A 13362-nucleotide genomic window follows, 5' to 3' on the forward strand; every position below is an offset into this window, starting at 1 on the left:
AAAACCAAGTATAGCAACAACTGGATGGGATAAATCACCCACAATCCCACCTAGGCCAAAGATCACAGAAAGGGTGCAAAACTAATAGTTTCATTTAATCTGTGGGGGTGGACTGTATTCAAGGTCCACATCCATCGTGTTTCAAGCCGTGCCAGATGTTGGGAGATGTTCCCCCCCTAATGCCCGGCTCAATCATGTCTATCCCTTTGACACGCAGGACTTTACTGTCACAGCCATGATGGGACTTAAAATGCCTGGGTATCGTTTTTAACATACTTGAATCCAGTACATTGGCCGCTGCTTCTATCCCAAGAACATGCTCGCGTACCCTTATTTTTAGCTGTCGAGTCGTCAGCCCCACATATATTAAGGGACAAGGGCAGACCGCACAGTACACCACATTCCTAGATGTGCATGTGATAGATTTGGTGATTTTAAAACTCTTTAGTCCTGACGAGTCAGTAAACGTGTCGTCTCTGGAAATATTGCGACATGCCACACAGCGACCACAAGTACGGCAACCACCTCTAGATATATTACGTGGATCGTTCAAAAATGTCCTAGGGGGGTTCTCAATATAGTGGCTGTGCACTAAATGGTTGCGCATGTTCTTCGACCTCCTGAATGTAATGGACGGCCGAATAGGCAATAACTTTGCCAGCGTTACATCGGTTCTAAGGATCAGCCAGGCTCGTTCTAGCGCATATCTTATAGCGCCCGCCCTCGAGTTATAGTTGGTCACAAACCTAACCACCTCAGACTCGCTGCCACCGTTCCGGCTACCATAGAGCAAAGTATTTCTATTGCTGTGCTTAGCTCTTAAATATGCTCTTTTGATAGCCCGATTGCTGTATCCCCTTTCTTTAAACCGGGACCAGAGGTCCCTTGCCTGGATTTCAAAGTCAGAGTCGGTGGAGCATAGGCGGCGTAAGCGCAAAAACTGCCCAATAGGGACAGCATGCACCATGTGGATGGGGTGAGAGGAGGCCGCGTGGAGCAGCATATTTGTGGCAGTTGGTTTACGGTAAATCGTAGTTTGCACTGTGTCAGTGCGGTCCCTTTGCAATGTCACGTCCAAGAACTCAATGCTGGATCTGTTACATACCGCTGTCAGCCTTATGTTTAAAGAGTTCTTATTTAGGGTAGTCACAAATTCAGAAAAAGACTCACTATCGCCCTGCCAGATGATGAGAATGTCATCTATGTAGCGCGCCCAAAGTAGGACGCGCTCCATAGATGACAGACCCTCTGACTGGAGGAGGTCCCTTTCCCACAGCCCCAGGAACAGGTTAGCATAGGAGGGCGCAAAGGCCGCCCCCATGGCTGTTCCCTGGAGCTGCAGGAAAAAGGACCCCCTAAAAGTAAAAAAAATTAGTGTGGGGTCGGCCATGAAATCGGCGATCTTTTGAATCTAGAATCGGAATTCCGATACCGATCCCCGATACGTTTAAGATATCGGGAATTGGTATCGGAATTCAGACTTAAGTGTAAAATAAAGAATTAAAATAAAAAATATCGCAATACTTACCCTCTGACGCGCCCTGGTACTAACCGGGAACCTTCCTTCCTTAGAATCAGCCTTCCAGGACCTTGCGGTGACGTCGCGGTGACGTCGCGGCTTGTGATTGGCCGCGCGGCCGCCCATGTGACCGCTCGCGCGACCAATCACAAGCCGCGACGTCACCGCGACGTCACCGAATGTCCTGGAAGGGCTGATTCTTAGGAAGGAAGGCTGCCGGAAAGAAGCAGGGCGCGTCCGAGGGTGAGTATATTCCTATTAGGTATATAGGCACCAGCGCATTTAAGCACAGTTTACATTTTTATTTATGTCCTTTGTGGTGGCCTGAGTTTTCTGGTCCACACGTCATTCAGGCATAGTGGCGACTGGTTGGGGCAATCGCCACCATTGTTTCACCTTGTTCCGTTGTTGTCCTAAGTCTACTAAGGCTTTTTATGATTGTAACATTGTTTGTGAATAAAGATTTCTATGTGTTATTACCCAATATCGGTCGTTTTTCTTGTGGTTCCCACACTCTCTTCCAATATAAATATGAATACAAGAGGAAGGAGGAGACAAAAACACTGCCAAAAGGAATAAAAGAAAATTCTTTTATAAAATAGATTTAACAAACAAACAGGTCTGACACAGAATGGTCGCATGTACATTTTGTATAAACTGCCTTATGTTTGTATGATTGACTCTATCTGTATTTAAATAAATTAGCATTTCAAAAATCTACATTTCTGCATAAGATATTCCACTTAGGGAGTGCGGTGGATCTGGTATACTATTGCTATTAGACCTCACGGTCGGTCGCACCAGCACCCCGACTTATCATAGAGTGCAGGCCAATATATTTGTATTTAACATTGTTGGTGACGTCCGTTTTTCTTTTGTAAAGATTCCGCAGCGTTTTACACCTGTTCCTCAATAGGAATCCACAGGTGAAATCCGCACAAAAAACACTGGAAATCCGCGGTAAATCCGCAGGTAAAATGCAGTGCCTTTTACCTGCGGATTTTTCAAAAATGGTGCCGAAAAATCTCACACGAATCCGCAACGTGGGCACATAGCCTTAGGGTTAGGGTTGGAATTAGGGCTAGGGTTGGAAATAGGGTTAAGATTAGGCTGTGGTTAGGGTTATGGTTAGGGTTGTGTTGGGGTTAGGGTTGGGATTAGGGTTAGGATTTGGGTTAGGGTTGGGATTAGGGGTGTGTTGGGGTTAGGGTTGGGATTAGGGTTAGGATTAGGGTTAGGGTTGGGATTAGGGTTAGGGGTGTGTTGGGGTTAGGGTTGTGGTTAGGGGTGTGTTGGGGTTAGGGTTGTGATTAGGGATATGGCTAGAGTTGGGATTAGGGTTAGGGTGTGTTGGGGTTAGGGTTGTGGTTAGGGGTGTGTTGGGGATAGGGTTGTGATTAGGGTAATGGCTACAGCTGGGGTTAGGGGTGTGTTGGGGTTAGTGTTGGAGTTAGAATTGAGAGGTTTCCACTGTTTAGGCACATCAGGGGTCTCCAAACGCAACATGGCACCACCATTGATTCCAGTCAATCTTGCATTCAAAAAGTCAAATGGTGCTCCCTCCCTTCCGAGCCCCAACGTGTGCCCAAACAGTGGTTTACCCCCACATATGGGGTACCAGCATACTCAGGACAAACTGGGCAACAATTATTGGGGTCCAATTTCTCCAGTTACCCTTGTGAAAATAAAAAATTGCTTGCTAAAACATCATTTTTGAGGAAAGAAAAATGATTTTTTATTTTCACGGCTCTGCGTTGTAAACTTCTGTGAAGCACTTGGGGGTTCAAAGTGCTCACCACATATCTAGATAAGTTCCTTGGGGGTCTAGTTTCCAAAATATGGTCACTTGTGGGGGGTTTCTACTGTTTAGGCACATCAGGGGCTCTGCAAACGCAACATGACGCCCGCAGACCATTCCATCAAGTCTGCATTTCAAAAGTCACTACTTCTCTTCCGAGCCCCGATGTGTGCCAAAACAGTGGTTTACCCCCACATATGGGGTATCAGTGTACTCAGGACAAACTCAGCTACAACTATAGGGGTCCAATTTATCCTGTTCCACTTGTGAAAATAAAAATTGCTTACTAAAACATCATTTTTGAGGAAAGAAACATGATTTTTTATTTTCACGGCTCTGAGTTGTAAACTTCTGTGAAGCACTTGGGGGTTCAAAGTGCTCACCACATATCTAGATAAGTTCCTTGGGGGTCTAGTTTCCAAAGAAGGGTCACTTGTGGGGGGTTTCTACTGTTTAGGCACATCAGGGGCTCTGCAAACGCAACATGACGCCCGCAGACCATTCCATCAAGTCTGCATTTCAAAAGTCACTACTTCCCTTCCGAGCCCCGACGTGTGCCCAAACAGTGGTTCCCCCTCACATATGGGGTATAAGCGTACTCAGGACAAACTGGACAACAATGTTTTGGGTCCAATTTCTCCTGTTACTCTTGTGAAAATAAAAAATTGTGTGCTAAAAAATAACTTTTGAGGAAAGAAAAATTATTTTTTATTTTCAAGGCTCTGCGTGACAAACTTCTGTGAAGCACTTGAGGGTTTAAAGTGGTCATCGCACATCTAGATTAGTTCCTCGGGAGGTCTAGTTTCTAAAATGGTGCCAAATGTGGGGAAGCTCCAATGTTTACGCACACAGGGGCTCTCCAAATGCGACGTGGTGTCAGCTAACGATGAGAGCTAATTTTTCATTCAAAAAGTCAAATACATTTTAGGATCCATTTTATCCTGTTGCCTATGTGGAAATGAACAAATTGAGGCTAAAAGAAATTTTTTGTGAAAAAAGAGTACTTTTTCATTTTTACGGATCAATTTGTGAAGCACCTGGGGGTTCAAAGTGCTCACTATGCATCTAGATAAGTTCCTTGGGGGGTCCAGTTTCCAAAATGGGGTCACATGTAGGGAAGCTCCAATGTTTAGGCACACAGGGGCTCTCCAAACGTGACATGGTGTCCGCTAAAGATTGAAACCAATTTTTCATTGAAAAAGTCAAATGGCGCTCCTTCCCTTCCGAGCCCTGTAGTGCGCCCAAACAGTGGTTCCCCCCCACATATGGGGTATCGGCGTACTCAGGACAAATTATACAATAAATTTTGGTGTCCAGTTTCTCTTTTTACCCTTGGGAAAATAAAAAAATTGTTGCTAAAACATCATTTTTGTGTAAAAAGTTAAATGTTCATTTTTTCCTTCCATGTTGCTTCTGCTGCTGTGAAGCACCTGAAGGGTTAATAAACTTCTGGAATGTGGTTTTGAGTACCTTGAGGGAGTGCAGATTTTAGAATGGTGTCACTTTTGGGTATTTTCAGACATATAGACCCCTCAAACTGACTTCAAATGTGAGGTGGTCCCTAAAAAAAATGGTTTTGAAAATTTTGCTGTAAAAATGAGAAATCGCTGATCAAATTTTAACCCTTATAACTTCCTAGCAAAAAAAAAATTTGGTTCCAAAATTGTGCTGATGTAAAGCAGACATGTGGGTAATGTTATTTATTAACTATTTTGTGTCACATAACTCTCGTTTAACAGAATAAAAATTCAAAATTTGAAAATTGCAAAATTTTCAAAATTTTAGCCAAATTTCCATTTTTTTCACAAATAAACACAAAAATTATCAACCTAAATTTACCACTATCATGAAGCCCAAAAATTCACAAAAGAACAATCTCAGAACCGCTAGGATTCGTTGAAGCGTTCCTGAGTTATTACCTCATAAATGGACACTGGTCAGAATTACAAAAAACGGCCAGGTCTTTAAGGTCAAAATAGGCTGGGTCATGAAGGGGTTAAAGGATGGAGGGAGTGGTCCCCACAAACATCCGCCAACCCAGCAGCAATGCAATAACATCAGCGGCCACCGGGGGGAAAAACTGCATTAACTCCCGAAGACCAGAAAGGAAAAAAGGTCTTACACTGAGGCAACCAGATCTGCCACAAATCCAAAATTTGATTGTGACATTATGGTCACCCAGACGAACCTGTATGCCCATCAATTTTTCACCCAAAATCCCACGTCATCTTACGCCAGATGGACCCCCGTAAATGTAGCAGAGATGATGACATTTTGGGGAATTGTGCTGCATATGGGCATAATAAAAAAAACTGAGATTTGTCAGTACTGGAGTACTGATATTCTCTACAGTACACCGGTATTCTGCATGGCCATGACAAGGACACGATTTGAAGGGATCCAAAGATTTTTGCATTATAGTGATAATGCGCAGTGTCCTCCTCTAGACGATCCTACCTTTGATCGTCTATCTAAAATTCGGCCAGTGATTGAACACTTCAGCAGAAAATTTGCTGAGGCGTACATATCCCAGAGGGACATCGCTATTGAAGAATCTCTCGTTCATTTCAAAGGGAGTCAAAAATTCTGACCATACCTGCCCAGTAAGAGGTCCAGATTCGGAATAAATCTGTACAAACTGTGCGAGAGTACCTCAGGGTACACCCACAGATTTAGGGTCTACAAGGGGAAGGACACCCAAATTAGTCCCCCTGAATGAACCCCCCCCCCCATCCTGGGGGTGAGTGGGAAAATTGTGTGGGAATTGCTGCACCAACTGCTGGATAAGGGTTATCACCTCTACATTGACAACTTTTACACCAGCATCCCACTCTTCAAGGCCCAGAGGTACAGCTGCATATGGAACCATGTGAAAAAATCAGCGAGGCCTCCCTAAGCCACTAGTTGGGGAAATGCTGAGAAAAGGAGAAAGCAGAGCCCAATGCAGCAACAATATGCTGGTGGTCAAGTATAAGGACAAAAGGGATGTCCTTATCCTGACCACCATACACCGTGAAAACAGCACCTTTGTCACTGTTCGTGGGCCCACAGCACCAGTCTGAAAGCCAGAATGTATCTTGGATTACAATCGGTACACAAGGGGTGTGGATTTTTCAGATCAGGTCCTCCAACCATACAATGCCATGCGAAAAGCCAAAGTATGGTACAAAAAATTGGCTGTGCACATTGTACAGATGGCACTGTACAATGCTTTTGTGCTGTCTCGATCTGCAGGCAATAAGGGGACCTTCCTTCAGTTTCAGGAGGAAGTCATCAAGGCCCTAATGTTTGGCACTCGGGGAGGTGAGGGCCCCAGTACTTCTGAATCTGATAGTGCCCGTATTGTCCCAGGTCAACATTTCCCAGGACAGGTTCCCCAAGCAGCGAGGACAGGCTGATCACAAAAACGGTGCAGAGTATGCTCCAAGAGGGGAATCCGAAAGGACACAACTTACCATTATGAAACCTGCCCTGAGAATCCTGGTCCTTGCATTAAGGATTGCTTCAAAGCGTACCACACGTCCACAAATTAATAAAATTAGTTTATACGCTTTTGACACAACACATCTATAACCTGATGTACCGAGCACATCTTACACATACTGCCACATTATAAATTCATACAATAATACCAAAAGCATTATAGTTATTACTATAAAACTATGCCTCTAGATAAATTAATTCAGAGGTGTAGTTTCCAAAATGGGGTCAATTGTGGAGGATTTCCACTGTTAAGGCACATCAGGGGCTCTGCAAACGCAACATGATGTCCGCAGACCATTCTATCAAAGTCTGCAATCCAAAACGTCACTTTTTCCATTCTGAGCCCTGCCGTGCCCACAAACAGTGGTTTTCCCCCACATATGGGGTATCTACATATTCAGGAGAAAATGTGCAACAAAATTAGTGGTTTATTTTTTCCTGCTACCTTTGTGAAAATTAAAAAATTGGGGCTAAAAGATAATTTTTGTGGAAAAAATGTGATTTTTTTTCCACAGCTCTATGTTATAAACTTCTGTGAAGCACCTGGGGGTTCAAAGTGCTCACTACACAGCTACATAAGTTCATTAAAGGGTTTGGTTTCCAAAAGGGGGTCACTTGTGGGGGTTTTCCAATGTTTGGGCACATCAGGGGCTCTTCAAATGCAACATGGGTTCCAGTCTCAATTCCAGCCAAATTTGCGTTCAAAAAGTCAAAAGGCGCTCCTTCCTTTCCGAGCTCTGCTGTATGCCCAAACAGTGGTTTTCCCCCACATATGGGATATCGGCGTATTCAGGAGAAATTGCTCAAGAATTTTCGTGGACCATTTTCTCCTTATACCCTTTTGAAAATAAACAAATTGTTGCCGAATGATCTTTTTTGTGACTAAAAAGTTAAATGTTCATTTTTTCCTTCCACATTGCTTCAGCTCCTGTGAAGCACCCGGAGGGTTAATAAACTTCTTGAATGTGGTTTTGAGTACCTTGAGGGGTGTAGTTTTTGTAATGGTGCCACTTTTGGGTATTTTCTGTTATATAGACCCCTCAAAGTAACTTCAAGTGTTATGTGGTCCCTAAAAAAATGGTTTCCTAAATTTTATTGAAAAAATGAAAAATCCCAGGTCATGTTTTAACCCTTATTACTTCCTGACCAAAAAATATTTTGGTTCCAAAATTGTGCTGATGTATAGTACACATGTGGAAAATGTTATTTATGAACTAATTTTTGTGACATATCTCTCTGATTCAAGGGCATAAAAATTCAAACTTCAAAAATTGCTAAATTTTCAAAATTTTTGCAAATTTTCCATTTTTTCTCAAATAAGCGCAAGTCAAATCGAAATTTTTTTACCACTATTATAAAGTACAATATGTCACGAAAAAACAGTTTCAGAATCGCTAGGATCCGTTGAAGCGTTTCAGAGTTATGACCTCATAAAGTGACAGTGGTCAGAATTGAAAAAAATGGCCTGGTCAGGAAGTTGAAAACAGGCTTCAGGGTGAAGAGGTTAAAGGGAATCTGTTGCACCCTGGGATACTTTTACATTATTACTATAGGCATACAAGTGATAGACTTATTAACATACAGTTAGGTCCATATATATTTGGACAGAGACAACATTTTTCTAATTTTGGTTATAGACATTACCACAATGAATTTTAAGCAAAACAATTCAGATGCAGTTGAAGTTCAGACTTTCAGCTTTCATTTGAGGGTATCCACATTAAAATTGGATGAAGGGTTTAGGAGTTTCAGCTCCTTAACATGTGCCACCCTGTTTTTAAAGAGACCAAAAGTAATTGGACAGATTAAATAATTTTAAATAAAATGTTCATTTCTAGTACTTGGTTGAAAACCCTTTGTTGGCAATGACTGCCTGAAGTCTTGAACTCATGGACATCACCAGACACAGTGTTTCCTCCTTTTTGATGCTCTGCCAGGCCTCCACTGCAGTGGTTTTCAGTTGCTGTTTGTTTGTAGGCCTTTCTGTCTGAAGTGCAGTCTTTAACAAGTGAAATGCATGCTCAATTGGGTTGAGATCAGGTGACTGACTTGGCCATTCAAGAATATTCCACTTCTTTGCTTTAATAAACTCATGGGTTGCTTTGGCTTTGTTTTGGGTCATTGTCCATCTGTAGTATGAAACGACAACCAATCAGTTTGGCTGCATTTGGCTGGATCTGAGCACACAGTATGGCTCTACATAGTAACATAGTAACATAGTTAGTAAGGCCGAAAAAAGACATTTGTCCATCCAGTTCAGCCTATATTCCATCATAATAAATACCCAGATCTACGTCCTTCTACAGAACCTAATAATTGTATGATACAATATTGTTCTGCTCCAGGAAGACATCCAGGCCTCTCTTGAACCCCTCGACTGAGTTCGCCATCACCACCTCCTCAGGCAAGCAATTCCAGATTCTCACTGCCCTAACAGTAAAGAATCCTCTTCTATGTTGGTGGAAAAACCTTCTCTCCTCCAGACGCAAAGAATGCCCCCTTGTGCCCGTCACCTTCCTTGGTATAAACAGATCCTCAGCGAGATATTTGTATTGTCCCCTTATATACTTATACATGGTTATTAGATCGCCCCTCAGTCGTCTTTTTTCTAGACTAAATAATCCTAATTTCGCTAATCTATCTGGGTATTGTAGTTCTCCCATCCCCTTTATTAATTTTGTTGCCCTCCTTTGTACTCTCTCTAGTTCCATTATATCCTTCCTGAGCACCGGTGCCCAAAACTGGACACAGTACTCCATGTGCGGTCTAACTAGGGATTTGTACAGAGGCAGTATAATGCTCTCATCATGTGTATCCAGACCTCTTTTAATGCACCCCATGATCCTGTTTGCCTTGGCAGCTGCTGCCTGGCACTGGCTGCTCCAGGTAAGTTTATCATTAACTAGGATCCCCAAGTCCTTCTCCCTGTCAGATTTACCCAGTGGTTTCCCGTTCAGTGTGTAATGGTGATATTGATTCCCTCTTCCCATGTGTATAACCTTACATTTATCATTGTTAAACCTCATCTGCCACCTTTCAGCCCAAGTTTCCAACTTATCCAGATCCATCTGTAGCAGAATACTATCTTCTCTTGTATTAACTGCTTTACATAGTTTTGTATCATCTGCAAATATCGATATTTTACTGTGTAAACCTTCTACCAGATCATTAATGAATATGTTGAAGAGAACAGGTCCCAATACTGACCCCTGCGGTACCCCACTGGTCACAGCGACCCAGTTAGAGACTATACCATTTATAACCACCCTCTGCTTTCTATCACTAAGCCAGTTACTAACCCATTTACACACATTTTCCCCCAGACCAAGCATTCTCATTTTGTGTACCAACCTCTTGTGCGGCACGGTATCAAACGCTTTGGAAAAATCGAGATATACCACGTCCAATGACTCACCGTGGTCCAGTCTATAGCTTACCTCTTCATAAAAACTGATTAGATTGGTTTGACAGGAGCGATTTCTCATAAACCCATGCTGATATGGAGTTAAACAGTTATTCTCATTGAGATAATCCAGAATAACATCCCTCAGAAACCCTTCAAATATTTTACCAACAATAGAGGTTAGACTTACTGGCCTATAATTTCCAGGTTCACTTTTAGAGCCCTTTTTGAATATTGGCACCACATTTGCTATGCGCCAATCCTGCGGAACAGACCCTGTCTCTATAGAGTCCCTAAAAATAAGAAATAATGGTTTATCTATTACATTACTTAGTTCTCTTAGTACTCGTGGGTGTATGCCATCCGGACCCGGAGATTTATCTATTTTAATCTTATTTAGCCGGTTTCGCACCTCTTCTTGGGTTAGATTGGTGACCCTTAATATAGGGTTTTCATTGTTTCTTGGGATTTCACCTAGCATTTCATTTTCCACCGTGAATACCGTGGAGAAGAAGGTGTTTAATATGTTAGCTTTTTCCTCGTCATCTACAACCATTCTTTCCTCACTATTTTTTAAGGGGCCTACATTTTCAGTTTTTATTCTTTTACTATTGATATAGTTGAAGAACAGTTTGGGATTAGTTTTACTCTCCTTAGCAATGTGCTTCTCTGTTTCCTTTTTGGCAGCTTTAATTAGTTTTTTAGATAAAGTATTTTTCTCCCTATAGTTTTTTAGAGCTTCAATGGTGCCATCCTGCTTTAATAGTGCAAATGCTTTCTTTTTACTGTTAATTGCCTGTCTTACTTCTTTGTTTAGCCACATTGGGTTTTTCCTATTTCTAGTCCTTTTATTCCCACAAGGTATAAACCGCTTACACTGCCTATTTAGGATGTTCTTAAACATTTCCCATTTATTATCTGTATTCTCATTTCTGAGGATATTGTCCCAGTCTACCAGATTAAGGGCATCTCTAAGCTGTTCAAACTTTGCCTTCCTAAAGTTCAATGTTTTTGTGACTCCCTGACAAGTCCCCCTAGTGAAAGACAGGTGAAACTGCACAATATTGTGGTCGCTATTTCCTAAATGCCCAACCACCTGCAGATTTGTTATTCTGTCAGGTCTATTAGATAGTATTAGGTCTAAAAGTGCTGCTCCTCTGGTTGGATTCTGAACCAATTGTGAAAGATAATTTTTCTTGGTTATTAGCAGAAACCTGTTGCCTTTATGGGTTTCACAGGTTTCTGTTTCCCAGTTAATATCCGGGTAGTTAAAGTCCCCCATAACCAGGACCTCATTATGGGTTGCAGCTTCATCTATCTGCTTTAGAAGTAGACTTTCCATGCTTTCTGTTATATTTGGGGGTTTGTAACAGACCCCAATGAGAATTTTGTTACCATTTTTCCCTCCATGAATTTCAACCCATATGGACTCGACATCCTCATTCCCTTCGCTAATATCCTCCCTTAAAGTGGACTTTAGACAAGACTTTACATAGAGACAAACCCCTCCTCCTCTCCGATTTTTACGATCCTTTCTAAACAGACTGTAACCCTGTAAGTTAACTGCCCAGTCATAGCTTTCATCTAACCATGTCTCGTTTATTCCCACTATGTCAAAGTTACCTGTAGATATTTCTGCTTCTAGTTCTTCCATTTTGTTTGTCAGGCTTCTGGCGTTTGCGAGCATGCAGTTTAGAGGATTTTGTTTTGTTCCAATCTCCTCACTGTGGATTGTTTTAGAAATGTTCTTACCTCCCTTCTGAGTATGTTTTCCTGGGTCGTCTTTGTTCGAGTCTAATGTTTTTCTTCCCGTCCCCTCTTCTTCTAGTTTAACGCCCTCCTGATGAGTGTAGCGAGTCTTCTGGCGAATGTGTGTTTCCCAGGTTTGTTGAGGTGTAGTCCGTCTCTGGCGAGGAGTCCATCATACCAGTAATTCACACCGTGGTCCAGGAATCCAAATCCTTGTTGTCTGCACCATCGTCTTAGCCAGTTGTTTGCATCAAGGATCCTGTTCCATCTCCTGGTGCCATGCCCGTCTACTGGAAGAATAGAAGAAAAAACTACCTGTGCATCCAGTTCCTTTACTTTCTTCCCCAACTCTTCAAAGTCCTTGCAGATTGTCGGTAGGTCCTTCCTTGCCGTGTCATTGGTGCCAACATGTATCAGAAGAAATGGGTGGACGTCCTTGGAGCTGAAGAGCTTTGGTATCCTATCGGTCACATCCTTGATCATCGCACCTGGAAGGCAGCATACTTCTCTTGCAGTTATGTCCGGTCTGCAGATGGCTGCTTCGGTGCCTCTCAGTAGTGAGTCTCCCACCACCACCACTCTTCGTTGCTTCTTGGCTGTACTTTTTGCTGTCACTTGTTGCTGTGTGCCCTTTTCTTTTTTGCTTGCTGGTATTGCTTCATTCTTAGGTGTGCCATCTTCATCCTCTACAAAGATTTGATATCGGTTCTTCAGTTGTGTGGTTGGTGATTTCTCCATGGTCTTCTTGCTTCTTTTGGTCACATGCTTCCACTCATCTGCTTTTGGAGGTTCTCTGACACTTTTTGCACCTTCTGTGACCAGTAGAGATGCTTCTGTTCTGTCTAGAAAGTCTTCATTCTCTTTGATGAGTTTCAAAGTTGCTATTCTTTCTTCCAGACCCCGCACCTTTTCTTCTAAAAGGGCCACTAGTCTACACTTCTGACAGGTGAAATTGGATTCTTCTTCTGGTCGATCTGTGAACATGTAGCACATGCTGCAGCTCACCATGTAGGTTGTCACATCTGCCATGTTGCTCCTAGATCCTGCTGACTTGCTGTGTGTTTTCCTTCTTGTGTAATCTACTCAGCCAAGCTCTCTTGCAATAATGTCCTACAGGCAAAAATTCGCGCGTCGTAAGGCGCGCGGTTTGGTGATGCTTTCGAAGCAGCTGGTCCCGGCTGTACCCAACGATCTTCTAGCTTAGGGAGACTTCGCTTCTCCCAGAAGGCACCTGGAATATGCAAATTAGCCTCCTGAAGCTTGAATCCCTGGTTTGGTGATGCTTTCGAAGCAGCTGGTCCCGGCTGTACCCAACGATCTTCTAGCTTAGGGAGACTTCGCTTCTCCCAGAAGGCACCTGGAATATGCAAATTAGCCTCCTGAAGCTTGAATCCCTGGTTTGGTGATGCT

This window comes from Ranitomeya imitator, chromosome 3 (genome assembly GCF_032444005.1).
Source record: "Ranitomeya imitator isolate aRanImi1 chromosome 3, aRanImi1.pri, whole genome shotgun sequence".
Taxonomy (NCBI): domain Eukaryota; kingdom Metazoa; phylum Chordata; class Amphibia; order Anura; family Dendrobatidae; genus Ranitomeya; species Ranitomeya imitator.